The sequence below is a fragment of the Hypanus sabinus genome, chromosome 17 (genome assembly GCF_030144855.1).
Source record: "Hypanus sabinus isolate sHypSab1 chromosome 17, sHypSab1.hap1, whole genome shotgun sequence".
NCBI classification, from domain to species: domain Eukaryota; kingdom Metazoa; phylum Chordata; class Chondrichthyes; order Myliobatiformes; family Dasyatidae; genus Hypanus; species Hypanus sabinus.
In genome coordinates, this window is record NC_082722.1 from 58,056,113 (window position 1) to 58,075,969 (window position 19,857).

At 42.9% G+C, this 19,857-nt stretch overlaps 1 protein-coding gene and 1 long non-coding RNA gene across 2 annotated transcripts in view; one reads left to right on the forward strand and one right to left on the reverse strand.

Moving 5' to 3' along the window:
• Positions 1 to 19,857, forward strand: part of LOC132406973 (1-phosphatidylinositol 4,5-bisphosphate phosphodiesterase gamma-2-like) — a 204,665-nt gene that overhangs the window by 65,134 nt on the left and 119,674 nt on the right. The window lies entirely within an intron of this gene.
• LOC132406976 (uncharacterized) lies at positions 7,842 to 19,246 on the reverse strand. Its single transcript, XR_009516324.1, has 3 exons — positions 19,186 to 19,246; positions 18,834 to 19,094; positions 7,842 to 8,337 (listed from the first exon to the last, which is right to left on the reverse strand). It is a non-coding gene; the product is annotated as an uncharacterized LOC132406976 (long non-coding RNA).

Genomic DNA, 19,857 nt, shown 5'->3' on the forward strand with positions numbered 1-19,857 from the left:
CCGGTAAACACGAGCTGCGCAGTTGGGGCTAGTTTAAGCTAACCTGGACTGGGAGTGCTGAGCAGAGTTACTCACTCATTCTCTGAGTCAGTGACGTTGGCTGGCTGCTGCTCTTCCCGTGTCTGCCCGCTCTCCTGTCACAGCTGCTTCTGTGATCCTCTCCCACACAGTGTTAATGTTCCTTTCTGACTTACAAATATTTCTCAGCATTAGAACTTGAGGGATGCCAGTCAAGCTGCCTGTGCAATGAACAAAGAATGCCCTGAAAACTGATACCCTGATGCATTTGTTGCATTGGTAATATTGTGAGAATCTAGACTGTGTATCTGTGAATGTCTTGATCATTTAAAGATGTGGAGAGTTTGTGACTTACTGGTGTTTGAACCTGAAAAATAATCATAGATTTCAAAAGAAATTTTGCAGTTGGCCCAACCCCAGCCAGGATTTTTTTTTGTCTTTATTGTCTGCAGTGAAGCAAAGTTGAAATTGATTTTGTGCAATCCGTACTATCAGAATGCTACTAAGCACTGAAGGTCAAAATATAACTCGTAGGCTGGGTGCACTTCCGTACTGACATCCAACCACTGTCACTGTGCAAAGTTTTAGGGTACTTTGCAGCTCATATAATCTGTTCAGAATTCCTAATGTGCCCCTATTACTGTCAGCTGAAAACGTTGCGAAGCATTCGTTCAGAAAAGAAAAAAAGGTGAATTTGCACACTATCCAAGAAGCAAAGTAGCTGTGAAGAAAACTGAAGTGCAGCAGCCAGTTACACTTGTAATGGCCTTGCCACAACCTCATATTATTGCGAAAGCTGAAGCAAGCAAGCAGTGTCCGCACAAGTAGTATGTACAGAGCATTAGCCGCAAATTGACCTCCAAGGTGGATTTACAAAAAAATGTACAAGGCTGCATTTTACTTTCTCAGCACCTAATTTGTTAAAACTACATGGTGACAATTGAATTACCTGCCTCCCACTTTATGACAGCTTAGTTTTTACCTAAAAAGGTTTAAAAAACCAGCAACATGAAAATGTTTACTAACCATTGCAATCAATATGTTTGTTTAGTGGTGCTTGCGCATTAGTTTGTTTGATATGAGTAGGGGAGAATGATTTCTTTGTGGTTAGTTCTACTGTTAATTATTCAATTGGTATGACATGCCGTAATTTGTAAAAGGAGACTGTGGAATTCGCAGATAGCTCTCGTGAGTTGAGACGTGGATGTCATGCTGCATTGGTCCAGGTCTCTGAGGATCAGTGCAACAGTAGGCTGGGGCAACATGTCAAAGTAAAATGAGACACGTGAACTTACTTCAAAGATAAATGTAAAGAAAACTTTGAACAAGCTTTTTCCAACTCTTCAGCCTTTCTTTCCACCACTGACTTGGTGAATTAGCAAACTTGCAGCAGAACCTCAATTCGTGGCACAAGGCAGGACCACAACAATACTTTTTTAGCCAACAGAAAAGGAGCTCTTGTATTTTAAGATATCACAAAGTACTTAAGTGTTTTTGAAACATAACCATTGACTGCAGTTCAGCGTAGAATTACTGCCATTTCCCCAGAAGTTTTGGCTTGCTTTACTGGTTTCCCTTATTCAGGAATTGTCATTCTGCCAGAGCTTTGCAGGTTCACTTCCTACACTTTGGAGCATGTAATCTACACTGTAAAGGGAGGGGAAAATAATAAAATACTGCTGTGGACTCTTTGTTTCTTCTGTTATGCTGCCATATGATGTGGTCAATGAAACTGGGTTGCTGACGTGGAAAGGTTAACCACTAAAGGTCATAATGTGGAGTGAGAAATAATGTCTGGAAACTCGTTAGTGATGATAATTTGCTAATAACTCTGGCACATTCTGCACTCCCACACTGTTAGAATGGCTATTAAGCTTTGTTAGATTGTGCCGATTAAATAGTTTGCATAATTTTCATCAAATATTTGAATACAGACCATGTAGGATAAAGAAACCTTCTGGTTAATGACCATGAAGCTTTTAAAGAGCTTAAAGCAAATGGTTAATTTAAATACAAGTGGCCACATCTAGGAGGATGAAGGAAAGAGCTTATTCGAGGTATTAAAACAAAGAGAGTACGGACTATAGTTGGATGTTCTTAAGACAAACAGTCAGGCAAACTCGAAAAGATGGAGTATACAATATGGGAGTAATGTACAAGATCTGTTTCCAGTTGTCAGAAGGGAAACATCCTCCAATCGCAGTTTAATAGACGGCAAAGTGGATGTCTAGGAAGAGAGGATGGTGGTTTGAGGGGTAGTTCTTCAGGCAAGATCTCTGAAGAACACTGTCTACTGCAAGTTGTAGGAAGAGAGCACCCTGGCAGAAACTGCCTGGAGAAAGAAGTACAAGAGAAGATAAAAACACTTTGAGGGACTTGGCAAAATGAAACCAAATAATGGGTACTCTGTAGATTATATATGCTGGGTCATCTTTCAATGAAGCTAAACATCTGTACAACCTAGAGATCTTTGATACAGCACATGCACACACATTACAATGTAAAACAGGAACCTCAAGACATTAAGTTCTCTCAAGACTTTTAAACTGATGGCATGCAGCCCCAGCGAGGCTCTAGGATTTCACAAAATACACCTGTGTACCAGCGTTTCTTTTGTATTTGGAGTAATGCACAGCAAACTGGAGAAACGTAGTGGGTCAGGCAGCATCTGTGGAGGGCTGGAACCTCTCTTGAAACATTGATTGACCGGTTCCCTTCACAGATGCTGTCTGACCTATTGAGCTCCAGTGTGTTGCATCTGGCTCCAGATTGCAGGTTCTCCATTTCTTGCATCTTCCTTTTGCATTTACTTAACAACCATTCAGTACCAATCAGATCACCATGCAGGAAGACATGGAATGCACAGAATATATAGCCTGGTGAATAACACCTTCATCTATAAAATCCACTGTGGTGAGTCCTTCTTGAACTCTCTCCATTCCCCCCCCCCCATACTGCATATTTTTTCCTTCTCCACATTTTTTTCATACATTAAATTTATTCCATATTGCCTTTCTACAAATGGAGGGGAGATGCAGTATCCTGAAGAACCCACACTACCTTGGGAACAGTTTCTTCTCAGCCACATCTTCCTGAATTGTCCATGAACCCACGAATACTACCTCACTATTCCTCTTTTGGTACTATTTATTTATTTTGTGCAACTTGGTCATTTTGTCTTGCACTGCGGCCACAAAACAACAAATTTTACGACCTATGTCAATGATGATCCTTTTTCCTACGAATGACAGGCAGCTCAGAAAAGTTGCAGCAGCAGTCATGTGGGACTGGAAATTTCAGTTGTAATTACTAAAGCTGTCGGGGTAGCCCATAAAGTTCTGAAGTAAAAACAGAAAACGCTGGAAATGCTTAGCATCAGGCCATAGTGTTGGGAAGAGAAACAGAAAATGTTCAGAATTGGAAATCGTCAGATGAAATTCATTAAGCCACAGAGAGTGGGAGAGGGTGAACGTTGATGGGATAAAACTGGGTTGATTGTGGGGGATGCGATGTAAGGAAGGTTATCTAGTCACTGAGTGAATGGGAGCAGCAAGAGAGTGAGAACCCTGACAGAAAGTTGTAGCAGTTCTGAAATATGCAGGGCAGGAAGACATGGCCAACAGGTCAGGTTTCTGAAGTGGTTGCTCGGCAACACCTCAAAGTCAAAGTTGAGTTTATTCCCATATGCACAAATACATGTATGCACAGGTGTGATTGGAAGATGTTTCCCTCTGTAGGAAGTGGAAGCAAATCCTAATTTACGTTTCCCTATTGTGTACTCTATCTTTTGCCCTTTGCCTGACTGATTTAACAATCTCCCCATTAAGAGAGGCTCAGCTGTCTTTGTCTTTTTGGTGTGACAGCCATATAGCATCAGATTCACAAGACTTGCAAGGAAAACAAATTATACCCAACTTTTACAAGAAACTTCATTGTAACTTTCAACTTGTTGGTTGCACTTATCTCTTGTACCTCTGACAAATTGTTCAGCTCCTTTATAATCAATCGTGTAATTCTAGTTTGTTCCTCAAGGTTTTTTTTAAAAAAGCCTTTGTCAAATATTGAAGGCGAGGAAGATGATCTTTTCCTCTATCACTAAATATCATTTTCAATCTGTTTAAATGTCAATTATTCTACTTTAATGGACCTCCCTGATGTTATCAACACACACATCAATGAATTTTCCAAATCAACGTTGTTACTACTTCAGCTTCACTGAAATGTATCTGTCATTCATCATGTTCGTAGATATTAAATCATTTGCTGTGACATTGCCATTTCCTGCTTTCAAAAGTAATTGTAGATAACGGAGCAGGGCTTGTGTTACTGTGAAATTACTGGTCAACTGCACATGAGCTGTTTTGTTCTGTGCGGTCCAAGAGACAATCTTATCATAAGACATAGGAGCAGAATTAGGCCATTCAGCCCATCAAGTCTGCTTTACTATTCTATCATGGCTGGTTTATTATCCCTCTCAATTGCATTCTCTTGCCTTCTCCCGAAACTGTTGACGCTCTTACTAATCAAGAACCTACCAATCTCCACTTTAAATGTATCCAATAATTTGGCCTCTACAGCCGTCTGTGACAATGAATTCCACAGAATCATCATCCTCTGGCTAAAGGAATTGCTTCTCATCTTTTCTAAAGGGATTAATTTCTATTCTGAGGCTGTGTGCTGTTGTTCTTAGAATCTCCACGTCCTTTCTATCTGGGCCTTTCGATTTGGTTCTAATCTGGAGGGAAGGCTGAAGAGGGAAATGGTCCATTTATTTAAAATAATGAAAATCAGTATAGATCTAGACAGAGGACCACAAGCAGATAAATAAGCATGCTTTCCATATACCGTATCCATCTTTCATTCAGTACCATCTGCAGGCACCGAGCATATGCCTCTGTTAGTGAATTGCTCTGCTAGGAGTCTGGCTCCTAGTATATATCTGAGTGAACGTGACAGGTGTACCAGTACAGGCAGCTAGGTTAACCAATTGTGCAGTAAAGTGGTGCAGCCCTTTGTGCCTCTTATGTGCAGAATCCCAGGTACAATCCGATCTCCAATGTTCTCCACGTGGTGCTTGCATGCAGTTGTTTAACTGTTCTATAAATGACTTGGATAAAGGCAGCACTAATGCGGCTGCTAAATTTGCTGATGTTACTGAAATAATTAAACCAGAATAAGAGAAAAGAAATCTACAAAAGTACATGTCTTTGTAAGTGGGCAATCATCTGGTAAATAAACAATAATGTGGGAAAATGTGAAATTGCCCATTTTGCCAAGGGAAAAGTAGAAAGGTGAGACATTATGAAGTTCTGAGATGCAAAAAGGTAGAATCTTAGAGTCAAACAGCATGGAACTGGCCTCTTTCAGACAACCTACACTGCACTGTTCATTTAGCACCCATCAATACTAATCTCATTTTATTCTTCTCACATTCCCAGCAACACCTCCACCCTACCAGATTCTACCACTCAACTGTACATGAAGGCCATTTGCTGCGGGCAGTTTACTACCAGACTTGGAATGTGGGGGCAAACTGAGGAATCTGGAGGCAATTCGTATGGTCATAGCGTGAAGATTCAACCTCTGCACTGGAGGTCAGGTTGCAGGAGCTGAGGTGGTGGCGCTATTAGCTGCAAACCTCTGATGCCCAGCACGTGATTCTCGAACAGCTGGGTATCTCACTATATACAGGTTGGGGAGTTTTCTCCCCTGAAGCACAGGAGGTCGAGGTTTACAGTATCGCGAGGGGCACAGATGAGATGAATGGTTGCAGTATTTTTCCCATGGTGGGGGCTAGGGCATGAAGGGGCATTGGTTTCGGTGAGAGGAGAAAATTCTTAAGGAATCTACTTAGCAATTTTTCCACACAGAGGTTAATATGTGTATGGATCACGCTGCCAGAGGAAGTGATGGAGATGGGTACAATTACCTTTAAAGAACTGAGGATTGGGAAGGTTTGGGGCGATGAGGGCCAAGCATGGAGAAGTGGAACTCAAGTGGACAGTTTGGACTGCACGGACAAGTTGGGCTGAGGTGCCTGTTTCTATTTGATTTCTAAGGGGCTGTGTGCAAGTAGAGCAACTAGAATCAGGTTTATTATCACCAGCATGTGTCGTGAAATTTGTTAACTTGTTACTAAGGAAAGCTGGCAGAATGTTGGGGGAATTGATGTAAATGTTGATAATTCATTTACTAATGATATTGGTGAGTCGACATCTGGAGTACTTGTACGGTATTGGTTTCCTTTACTAAAGGAAGAATGTTATTGCATTAAAAGCTTTATCAAGAAAAGTTGGACAAACTAGGTTTGTATATGTTGGAATTCAGAAAAGTGAAAGGTGACTTGGTCACCTGGTCCCTTAATACCACCTCTTTGGTCAAGAAAGCACAGCAAGATCTCAACTTCTTGAGGAGGTTGGGTTGAGTGAGCCTCCCACCCTGGACCCATTTTAACCTATTGTTACAGTAGCACCATTGAGAGTGCCCTGACTGCATCACTGTCTGACATGGGAATTACAAGGCACCTGATTGCAAATCCCTACAAAGGAATGAGAGTACTGCTGAGAGAATCACTGAGCATTCTCTTTCATCCATTAGAGATATTAGGAGTGCTGTGTACACAGGATTCTTATCATCATCAATAATCCTCCCCATTCTTCCAACAATCTCTTTGACTCCCTACCATCAGGTAGGGGCATTTGGACAAGAACTGTTAGGATGGGGAGCAGCTTCTTCGTCCAGGCCATAAGACGATGGAACTCTCTGCCTCGACTCAGGTCTCATCACATATGAAACAGCAGTAGAATTATCCTGCTAACTCTTTAACTTTTATCATATATGCACCTCATTATTTGTTACTTTATTTATGGTAATATTACTTTGTGTTATGTGTGTGTTATATGTACTGTGTCTGGAGGAATGTTATTTTGTTTGGCATTATACAATAAACTGAACTTGACCTTAAACTGATCAGAACATGTAAAGTCTTAAGGGCTCCAGGCAGGATGGATGTGGAAAGTGTATTTTCTATTGTTGGATAATCTAAAACTGGGATTCACTACATTTAAAAGAAAAAGAGAAATCTTTTATATTTAAGACAGAGATGAGGCAATTTCTTTGTCTTAATGGGTATTGAGTCTTTCGAGCTCTTTCATCAAAGTCTGTGGAAGCAGAGTTTTTGAATATTTTTAAGGCAGCGATCAATAAGTTACTGATAGGCAGCAGAGTGAAAGCTCACAGGTGAGATAGATTGGAATTTGAAGTTGGGCTCACTGTCCAATTAGCCAATATCTTATTAAATGGCTGCAAAGTAAATCTCTGTTTTGTGCTAATTTTTCTAATCAAGTTTGCTGTTTCCATCCTTGGCTATGTACTTCCGGCCCTTTGGCTCGTTACTGTCTCCATTACGGTGTAAAGGGTAAAGTGGAGTTATGAACTCTCAGGCAATGTTTAGCAACAGAGAATTTCAGTTGATCCTCTGTAACCTGGAGAACTCTTGGAACACACCCAAGGGTTTTACAAAGGTCTTTCACATTGGAAACAGAGGAATGTTTGGAATTTTTACCTACTCCAAGAGTTCAATAGTTCCACGTATTGTCAGAGAAATATATACAATATACACCCTGAAATTCTTTCTTCATCCATGAAAATAGAAGAGTACTCCAAAGAATGAATGACAGTAAAAACATTATTACCCCAAAGCCCCTCCCCACTCCCCCCCACCGTGCACAAGCAGCAGCAAAGCTACAGCCCTCCCCCACCCACCTGCAAAAAAGCATCAGCACCTTCTGCCCACAAAGCCTGCATTAGCAAAACCTCCAATAAAGACCATGATCTGCAGTACAACACAAAAATTGTTCAATCGACAACTCAACATTCCACAGGCTTTCTCTCTCTTTCCCTAATAAAGGGAAAAAGAGAGGGGAGACATAACAAAACAACTCGCTGCTTTACGGTGTTAAAAGTCTGTCGCAGCACCTTCCCCCCCCCCCAAGTTCTGTGACTGGAAAATCAGCAACAATCTCTCACCCACTGACGAGAGAGAGTGCGACTCGCCGAGTACACAGCCTCCAACAGCTAGTCCCGATGTTCCATTCTCTCCCACGATGCTTCAGTTGGCAGCACCGGCTTAGAATCAGCCCTGTCCACAGGGCAGGGAACTCTCAGAACACCGAAGGCACACTCGTCTTCTGGGCTGCTCCCTGGGGATATTGAAAAGCTCTCGGGGTTATGAGTCCCCGGGAGTGGGTCCCACCACCACAAAGAATCCAAGTCTGATTGTAACTCCAGATCAGAGTCTTCAAAAGAACCCCATCCACCCTGAAAGGGAAAAGGAGAAATATCAAAGGTAGGAATTAAGCTGTTTTTGTAGATGAATACGAAGGAGTCCCAATTTAGTGCCACCATGACACCGCTTCTGCATTTGGGTCTAGCTGCATGATATAAATTCTAGGTGGCTTTACCCTTGTCCTGTGTTCTGTAATAAAGTGATATCCAAGGACAAAACTGAGGAGCTCTGGATTTTGTCCATTATGAGCAGATCAGAGCAGATCAAAATAAAGATCAGCTTTAATCATATCTGATGCATGTTTGCTTCCATTAATAAGAACAGTACTAGACATATGAAGAGAATTGGAATTTTTCCACTTGATTAAGGCACTGGGGAATTTCAGCAAGTTCAGGGAGCTAAGTCTCCTGGATCTCAGGCAATGAGGTGGAGGGGTTGTGTCAGGCATTTAGGACATTACACCCACTAACCCATCCCATTTTCATTTTTATTACTTTTTTAAATAATCAAGATTCCTCCTCTGAATCTCGCTTCACAGACTTCAAAGTTCGAAGTACCTAATGTCAAAATGTGTATACCATATACAGTTTTGAAAGTTATTTTCTTGCAGGTAACCACAAAGAAACTTAATAGGATTCACACACAAAAAAAAACACGCCACAATACAATTAAACATCCAATGTGCGAAAAATAAAGAACAACTTGTGCAAACAATAAAAAAAAGAGCAATCAGTCCACAGCACATCAGTGGCAGAGTCACTGGAAGTAATTCCACAGCTGCGGAGCCAGGTTCATCGCTACTTCCATTCCGTGAGCCTGATACTGAGGCAAATAAAGCTTTACAGAATTGTAAACTGAACACCAGTTCATCCTTCGACCTCAGTCTCGAAGCCTTAATCCTTTTAATTTAGCTCGGCACTTAAATCAGTTATTCCCTCTCGGGCCTGGGCTCCGCCTCTTCAACCCGGCCTCAAGTTTCAGTTCGGCCCTAGCAAAGGCCACTGTGGCCATATCTACATTCACGAGAGTCCAGTTTGCTGAATCCTTCAGGGTACCAAAAAAATGACAGGACAACCACAACTCCCAAAGGGAAACTATAGGCTGTCAATCGCAGTGATCATAATCCTGAAAAAGTATATTTAGTAGAACTGTTAATAATTTTATTAGCTGCCTACAAAGGGTCACCGTGTCGCCCCAGTGCTATCTTTGCTAGACCCCTCATCTACCTATCATGAGATCAGCTTCACAGAACTCACCCTCACGGTGACAGTATTAACTACATTGAATTAGCTCTAAAAATATGGAACAATGTACATTTGTATAGGAAAGGAGAAACGGTGTTGATGTTCAAAATTCAATGTAAATTTATTATCAAAATAATATGTCGCCATATACAATGCTAAGATTTATTTTCTTGCAGGCATATGCAATAAATTCATAATGGAATAATAGCCATAATAGAATCACTGAAAGACTAACTAACTTGGGTGTTCAACCGGTTTGAACAATATGTCAGACTGTGCAAGTACAAAAAGAAAGAAATAATAATAAATAAATATCGGGAACATAAGATGAAGATTCCTTGAAAGTAAGGCCATGGGTTGGGGGAACATTTCAGGGATGGGGTTAGTGAGGTTATCCCCTCTGGTTCAAGAGCCTGATGGTTCAGGGGTAATAACTGTTTCTAAACCTAGTGCTGTGAGTCCTGAGGCTCCTGTACTTTCTTCCTGTTGGCAGCATTGTGAAGAGAGCATAACCTGGGCATGGGGAACCCTGATGATGCTGCTTTCCTGCGACAGTGCTTCATGCAGATGCGTTCAGTGGTGGAAACGGCTTTACCCATGATGGACTGGGTTGTATCCACTACTTTTTGTAGGACTTCTATTCAAGGGCATTGATGTTTCCATACCAGGCTGTGATGCAGCCAGTCTATATACTCTCCACCACACAGCAGTAGAATTTTGTCAGTGTTTTAGATGCAGAATCTTTGCAAGCTCCTAAGGAAGTAGAGGTGCTGTCGTGTGCTTTCTCCATAATTGCACTTACCTTGGATAAAGTGACCATGTCTCGTCAGAACTAGAAATGTGAGAAGGGAGAGGAAAGGGTAGGGAGTACAGGAGTAATGTCTATGGCTAGCTGCAGATTAAGATTATACAGGGAACAGATGTAATTGATGCTACATAGCACAAGGATTCGATTCTTGATATTCAATAGCATTTGTGTTCATCTCCAGCAGCGTGTAAATGAAAGGAAATGATGAATGAGGACTGCAGAAAAAAAGTCATTGGCAGTGGGAGATGCAGAACAGAGCAGCTACTGGACAATTGAAATGGAAGAAACCTGGTGTAAATACACAGCAGATTAGGCAGCATCTTCAGAGAGAGAAATCGTCCCATTCCCCATTTATTTCCTTGTAAGGTCAGTTTGCCTACCAGCATGTCATTGAGGTGGGGGGTGGAAGCCTATTGGATCATAGCGAGACCATGCAAAGCACAACAACGTGACTAATTATCTCAGATCATCAGCATTGAGTCACGTTTAGGTGGAAGATGAGGCACAGTTCTATTAGTTTATACTGAGCTTCATTGGAACTGTATGCAGACCAAAAATAGGTAAGAGTGGGAGTGCAATGAAAAGTTAAGCAGAGGCTCCGCGGTAGTGAGGTGGTTACAGGTCCTTTGGCCCACAATATTGTGCTGACCATGTAACCTACTGTAAAAACTGCTTAGAATTTCCGTAGCGTATGGCCCTCTATCTTTCTGAGCTCCACGTACCTATCTAAGAGGCTCTGAAAAGACCCTACTGTATCTGCTTCCACCTCCGCCACTGGCAGTCCATTCCTTGCAGCCACCCACTCTCGGTGTGGAAAACTTAACCCTGACATTTCCTCAATACCTATTTCCAAGCACCTTAAAACTATACCCCCTCATGTTAGCCATTTCAGCCCTGGGAAAAAGCCTCCGGCTAACCACACAGTCAGGTCACCTCTCATCCTCTGTCGCTGCAAGGGGAAAAGGCCAAGTTCACTCGATCTGTTCTCTTAAGGTATGCTCTCCAGTCTAGGCAACATCCTTGTAAATCTCCACTGCACTTTCTCCACAGTATCCACATCCTTCCTGTAGTGAGGTGATCAGAACTGAACACAGTACTCCAAGTGGGGGCTGACCAAGGTCTTGTATAACTGTAACATTACCTCGCAGCTCTTGAATTCAATCCCATGATTGATGTATGTTAACACATCATATGCCTTCTTATCAACACTGTCAACCTGCGCAGTAGCTTTGAGTGTCCTGTGGGCATGATCTCACTGGTCCTCTACACTGCCAAGAGCCTTACCATTAATACCATATTGTCTTCAAATTTGACTTACCGAAATGAAGCACTTCACACTTCTCGGGGTTGACGTCCATCTGCCACTTCTCAGCCCAGTTCTGCACACTATTGATGCCCCACTGTAACCTCTGACAACCCTCCAGACTATACACAACACCCCCAACCTCTGTGTCATCAACAAACTTACTGACCACCCTTCTACTTCCTCATCCAGGTCATTTATAAAAATCACAAAGAGGAGGGGTCCCAGAACAGATCCCTGCGGAACACCTCTTGTTATCATGCAGAATACGAAACATCTACAATCTGCAGCACATCCTCTTTCTTAATGTATATATGCTCAATCATTTCAGTCCGCTGTATGTCAACCCCACAAAGCCAAGGTCTTTTTCCCTGCTGAATACCGAAGCAAAGTACTCATGAAGTACCACCGCTACCACCTTCGACTCCATGCACATGTTTCCACTGTCCTATTCCCACATGGCTCATCCTCTTGCTCTTCACATACTTGTAGAATGCCTTGGGGTTTTCATTAATCCTGCCCACCAAGGCCTTCTCGTGTCCCCTGCTGGCTCTCCTAATTACATTCTTCAGCTCCTTTCTAGCAACCTTGTAATTTTCTAGAGCTCTAACAGTACCTAGTTTCTTGAACCTTTCATAGGCTTTTATTTTCTTCTTAACTAGATTTTCTACATCCTTTGTACACCATGGTTCTTTAACCCTCCCGTCATTTCCCTGCCTCAATGGAACATACCTATGCAGAACTCCATGCAAATGTTCCCTGAACATTTGTCACATTTCTGCCATGCATTTCCCTGAGAATATCTGCTCCCAGTTTATACTCCCAAGTTCCTACCTGATAGTATCACATTTCCCCTTACCCCAATTAAATGTTGTCCCAAATTGTCTGCTCCTATCCCTCTCCAGCGCTGTGGTAAAGGAGATAGAGTTGTGATCACTACCTCCAAAAAGCTCTCCCACTGAGAGATCTGACACCTGACCAGGTTCATTTCTCAATACCAGATCAAGTGTAGCCTCTCCTTTAGTGGCTTATCTTACATATTGCGTAAGAAAACCTTCTTGAAAACACCTAACAAACTCCATCCCATCTAAACTCCTTGTGCTAAGGAGATGCCACTCAATATTAGGAAAGTTAAAATCTCCCATCATAACAACCCTATTATTATTGCACTGTTCCAGAATCTGCCTCCCTATCTGCTCCTTGATAACTCTGTTACTATAGGGGAGGGTGGTCTATAAAAAATACCCATTAGAGTTATTGCCCCTTTCCTGTTTCTGACTTCCACCCACACTGACTCAGTAAACTATCCCTCCATGACTTCCTCCTTTTCTGCATCTGTGACACTCTCCCTAATTAGCGATGTGACACCCCACCTCTTTTGCCTCCCTCTCTGTTATTTTTGAAACATCTAAAGCCTGGCACATTCAGCAGCCATTCCTGCTCCAGAGACATCCAAGTCTCCGTAATGGCCACAACATCATAGTTCCATGTATGGAACCACGCTCTAAGTTTACTCGCCGTGTTTATGATACTCCTCGCATTAAAATAGAGACATCTTAAACCATCAGGTTGAGTGTAACTTTTCTCTAATATCTGCCTATTCTTCCTCACAAACTCCCTACAAGCTGTCTCTACTTGTGCTCCAACATCCCCATCCTCTGCCTCTTCACTTTGGTTCCCACCCTCCAGCAAATCTAGTAGCAATAGCAAACCTCCCCAACAGGATATTGGTCCCCCTTGGATTCAAGTGCAACCAGTCCTTTTTGTACAGGTCATGCCTGTCTCAAAAGAGGTCCCAATGATCCAGAGATCTGAATCACTGCCGTCAGTTCCAATCTCTCAGCCACACATTTATCCTCCAGCTCATTCTATTCCTTTACTACTCACTGTCTTCCGACACAGGCAGCAATCCCAAGATTATTACCTTTGAGGTCCTGCTTCTCGGCCTCCTTCCTAACTCCCAATATTCTGCTTTCAGGACCTCCACCCTTTTTCTACCTATGTTGTTGGTACCAATATGTACCATAACCTCTGGCTGCTCACACTCCCATTTCAGAATATTGTGGACCTGCTCAGAAACATCACAAACCCTGGCACCCGGGAGGCAAACTACCATCCTTGTTTCTTTTTCATGCCTACAATCACCTATCTGTCCCCTTAACTACAAAGTCCCCTCTTACCATTGCCATTCTCTTCTGTTCCCTACCCTTCTTAGCCATAGGACCAGACTTGGTGCCAGAGGCATGGTCACTCTTGCTTCTCCCAGGTAGGTCTCCCCCACCCCAACAGCATTCAAAATGGAGTACTTATTGTTAAGTGGGGCAACCCTCCCTACCCTCTCCTGATGGTCACCCACTTATTTGTCTCCTGTGGCCCCGGGGTGACTATTTGCCTGTATTCCTGTCTTATCACCTTCTCCCTAAAAAGCTGAGGGTCATCGAGCTGCAGCTCCAAATCCGTAACTCTGTCTCTTAAGGAGCTGCAGCTCAATGCACCTGGAGCAGATGTGGCCATCAGGGAGGCTGGAAACCTCCCGGGCATCGCACGTCTGACACCCAGAACAGAAAACTGGCCTCACGGTCATACCCACTATTCTTGTTAGCAAAAAAAAGTAGCCTACCTCACCTAGGCCCATCAAAGGCGAAGCCCCGATGAGCCAAAGCCCTACTACTCTGACGACCGCTCCGCTGGACTCTCTATTTCAGACCGTCCTTAGCGTCCTTGCGCAATGATGAGCTACTGTGTCAGTGCACTTCTCCCTGACCTCACTCTCTCTTTGAGAGTGCTGATGCACCGAGCCCCACGAAATGCTCCTTTTTAAAACTTTTCTCCCCGACCTGTGTGAAGCTCTTTCTCTCTCTTCAAATTGATTGGTCTGCCGCTATTGCGCCGTGGTTAGCATGCTACTATTAGAGCTCAGTGCATACTGGAGTTTAGAGTTCAATTCCGTCACCCCAAGAGTCTGGACAACCACCCGTGGAATGCGCGAGTTTTCCCCGAGTTCTCCAGTTTCCTCCCACAATCCAAGGTGTACTTGGTAGGCTAATTGGTCATTGTAAGTTGTTCCGTGATTGATTAGGACAAATTAAATTTACTGGGGATAGCTGGGGTGGTGAGGCTCACGTGACCAGAAGGACCTACTCTGGGCTGATTCATGTGTTACGTACCCCGTAACTGGATCACTTACCAGCAAAGATGGAAAGGTCCATTGAAGTCTGATGTCACTATTTTCAAACGTTTTTATTTATAAAGGGACACAAAAGTAAGGTTAATACAACATTCAGATAATGCACTTCGTCAATACTCAATCTAAAGCGTGGGTATAGTAATAATCATCATTAAGAAATGAGCTCTACTGTTGTCTAGGGGATAATATATTGTCCGTTGGAAATATAAAAGTCACTCAGAAGTCTGCAGGCTTCAGCCTTTTGGGAATCGCTGGGTTTCACGTGTTGCGACAGAGAGAGAGGGATTGGTGAGAAAAGGAAAAACTTGCCGGGTCTTTATGAAGCACTTCGTTGAATCAGGGGTAACTGATAACTAACTAACTAACTAACTGAGTTAACTGATAGTTAACTCCCTGATGTTAGTTAACAGCGGTTTTCCGTGATTCCAGCCACAGATTCCAATCCCGGAATGTAACGCATGTGGCTTCCTTCAAAATGGCTTCCCGCTACGGCGGGATCACTCTTGTGTCTTCTGGGTGCGTCTGAAGGGGCTGTCCCCCTGAGACCCTCCTTTATACTTCCTCACGGGGTCGCAGGTGTCAATCAGGTTGGGATGATGCAATCTCTCTCTCAACCAGCCCACCTTGCCCGAGGGCTTTACACGTGGTCTCCATGAGACAATAGTCAATGTCGCCTTATTTTGCATCCCACTGGAACACAGTACTCTGCACGTCTCTCTCTCTCCCACTTCCTGGGTCTACTGACCACCCCCCACCCCCTCAACTAGTGCTCTTGCGATTTTCACAAAGGAGGGGGCTGGGATCATAACACATGAAATAAAGAACTAACTGAATAAAAGTAATCGGAAACTCAAGGTCACATTTGTGCATTGACAATACCACCCTACAACATTCCCCGTTCCACTCATCATACACCCACTATCACCCCTCCCCCACTTCTTAAAACCAGCTGTTTTCTTATTTTACCAGGCGCCATGTAACTTAATGTAGCAGTTAGCGTGACACAATTACAGCTTGTGGCTTCGGCGAACGGGGTTCAATCCCAATGTCACCTGTACATCCTCCGCATGGAATGCATGGGTTTTCTCCGGGTGCTCCAGTTTCCTCCCACAGTCCAAAGATGTATCAGTTAATAGATTAATTGGTCATTGTAAATTATCCCGAGATTAGGCGTGGGTTAATTTGGGCGTTGCTGGGCATTGCAGCTCAGATGACTTGGAGGGCTGTATCTTTAAATAAATAAATAGAAGCTTCCGTTCTGATGGAAGGTTTCTACCTCTAGATAGAAGTTGCCCTACCTGCTTGAGATCTCCAACATCTACAACTTACTGATCAATCACTTTCATTATATGAAAGCTTCCTTACTCTGGCATTATAAATAAAAGTTTGACACAATACTACAGAAAGGGATATTAGGACAGAGAGTTATGCACCATAGAGTGTCTTAAAGGAGAGAAATCTTGAGGTACAGGGAGGGAATTTTAGACCACGTGAACTGGACCTTTGCAAGCATTAACTACAAATATTGAAAATGGGGAATATGTAAGAGACTGGATTGGAGGAGTGAAACAATTTCTGGGAGTATAGAGCTGGAGAAGATTATAGAGATGGTGAATATAACTATTCACCAGTCAAGTTATGAAGGGATTTGAAAACCAGCATATATATTTTAAATTAAGGCATTGTTGGAATCTGGGCATAGAATGGTAGGTGTAAGGGATCTGAGTCATTGACCATTTCCCTTTTATCATCTGAGGCAATTCTGAGGATAGTTTTCTGCGAAATAAATGTGAGATGTAGTTGAATCAATATTTCATGTCTATTCAGTTTTTGGATTTACAGTACCTGCTGTTTTTTTTATTCATAGCACATAAACAGATCCTTCAGCCTAACCCATCCATGCTGACCATTTGCCTGTGTTTGGCCAAAACCCCTCCTAACCACAACCTTACCCAAATTAAACACACAGTACACTGCAGATGCTGTGGTCAAATCAACACATACAAACAAGCTAGAGGAATTCAGCAGGACGAGCAGCATCTGTTGAAACGAGCAGTCAACGTTTTGGGCCCAGACCCTTCGTCAGGACTGAAAAAGGAGGGGGCAGGGGCCCTATAAAGAAGGTGGGGAAGGGGGAAAGGTGCCAGGTGAAAAACCAATCAGAGGAAAGATTGGTGGGGTGGGGGAGGGGAAGCAGGGAAGGGATAGGCAGGAGAGGTGAAGAAGGAATGTAAGAGTATGGGTAGTAGAAGAAGGCAGAATCATGAGAGAGGTGATAGGCAGCTGGAAAAGGAGGCAGAGTGAAAGTGGGATTGTAGAAGGGAGAGAGAGGGAATTACCGGAAGTTGGAGAATTCGATGTTCATACCAAGGAGCTGGAGACTACCCAGACGGTATATGAGGTGTTGCTCCTCCAACCTGAGTTTGGCCTCATTCGGATATGTCCATACATGGCCTCCTCTACTGTCGTGATGACAATTCTTTGAATCCCCTTCCTGCTTTCCCTCCCCCACCCCTTGATCTTTCCTGTGATTGGCTTTTCACCTGGCACCTTCCCCCCTTCCCCCCCCCCCACCTTCTTTATAGGCCCCTCGTTTTTCAGTCCTGGCGAAGAGTCTCAGCCTGAAACATTGACTGCTCATTTCAACGGATGTTGCCCGACCTGATGAGTTCCTCCAGCTTGCTTGTACAAATTGACCTTACCCAAATGTCTTTTAACTAATATTAATATACTTGCCTCAACCACTTTCTCTGGCAGCTACTTGCATATGTGCATCATTCTCTTTGTGAAAAAGTTTCCCATCAGATCTGTTTTAAATCTTTCACCTCTCACCTTCAACCTATGCCCTCTAGTTTTTAGTTGTTCTTTCCTGTGGAAAAAGACAACATGTGTTCACCATATCCATACCTCTAATAATTGTAAGCACCTTTTGGTTAAACAAGTTAATAAATCAGATTCTGCAGGTTGTGCTAACTTAGCTGAAGAATTAAAATTCTTTGATGCACATATGTAGCTTTATTGAATTAACCAAAAATCTATTGGTTAATAATGACATAGAAAAGATGCATTTCCTTTTAACCGATGAAGGGTCTTAGCTCCTAAGTATTGACTATTTATTCCCCTCCATAGGTGCTGCCTGACCTGCTGAGTTCTTCCAGCACTTTGTGTGTGTTGATTTCCTCTTAACCAGCCAGTTTTAACATTTATTCAGTTAATGCTCTTGAGAAGATAAAAATCCTTCAGTAGTATTGTTGAGTTGGGAGTTCTGGGATCTTTTGCCAGGACTGATGTTGCAATAGTGATATTATTTCAAGTGAAGAAGGTGTGTAGTTTGAAAGAAAGCTTTCGAACTTTCAAAGTGATGGTAAATACAAGAGATTCTGCAGATGCTGGAACACTTGAGGAATACATAAAGTGCTGGAGAAACTCAGCAAATCTGGGTAATCTTGACATGAACATTGATTTATCCAACCTCCGTTGATTTCTCCCTTTTTCCCTTCTTTCTTTTTCCATTCCCCTTTCTAGCTCCCTTTTTACCCTTATTGTCTCCTCACCTGCCCATCACCTACTGGTGCCACTCCTCCTTTCCTTCCTCCCATTGTGCACTGTCCTCTCCCATCAGATTCCACTTTCTTTAGCACTTTACCTCTTCCACCTATCACTTCATTCACCCCCTTCCCTCACCCACCCACCTGGTGTGGTTTCACCTATCACCTACCAGCTTGAAATCCTTCCCTTCCTCTCCAGTCCTGATGAAGGGTCTTGGATCAAAACATCTACCGTTTTCCCTTTTCCATAGATAACTGTCTGACCTGCTGAGTTCCTCCAGCACTTTGTGATCCTCAGCTGATGGTGTTAGGAGGTAGGTTTGGGAGGCGTACTTTTCATGGTTTACAAATGCATACCGGAAACATTAACTCTCTGCACCAATGGTGCACTCCTTGCTGCAGATTGTGTGCTCTTCCAGATGGTGTGCAATTTCTCACCTTGGTTACTTTGAATGCAGCTTTGAACTTACTATCCAAAGAGAGAAGGGCTATAGAACACCAGCACTTGCAGATTCCTCTTCCAAGTTGCACTCAGTTTTGATTTGGAAGTCCAATATATCACCATTACTTCATCATTTTTGGCTCTAACTTCTGGAAGTCCACCTGACAGCATTGTTGGGGTACAATTGAAGAAGACAGCTTAATAATAGCAAATAGGGATGGCCATCACCTGCTTGTCCTTTCCATGGGTGGCTGGATCTAAAAAAATGAACAAAGGCAAGTTACAAACAGCTTGTTTTACTTGATTTTATGGTTTAGAACTTCTGCTGAGAGAACCAAGGCTAATTACTTTTGGGGAAGTTGCTTCACAGGCTTCAAAAAGACTGTGCAAACTGTTGTATCAAGACAAACATCAACTTCCTTCCGACACAGGCATTAATAAATGTTCAGAGTAGTTTACATAAATAATTGGCCAATTGTTTGTTGCAATACATGCATTTTCATTAAGCAGAGCAAGGGAAAATGATAAATTATAGATGGGCACGGGAGAGTAAACTAGTGGTATGTATTAGTGCTTTGAATGTTACTGTTGTATAACTCAGCAGCTTTCAACAGCTGTGCGTTCTCGGTCTGATTATAATTGCAAGGACATTTGATACTGCTGAGTGGCTTTAAACTATTTTCATTGCCTGCACATTTCTAATAAACATTATCACAGGAGACCTTCTGATCCGCAAGATTAGTTTTGTTTGCGGCAGATACAAATGTTGACAGAAGCTTGATTATTTGCAGGGGCCAGGGTGGTGATGGTGAAAATCTGATGGTCATGCACTTTGACCTCTAGTCAGGATGAGGTTGCCGTAGAAGTTCATTTTCCTCTCCAGTTTCCTCTTACCTCACACTGCCGGCAGCCAACCCAAAGGCTCGCCCAGTGTAGAGCAGTTCCACCATTCCTCTGTACAGTACAGTCCAGAACAGTTCAGCCCATGATGTTTTGCTGACCTTTTAACCTAATCCACAA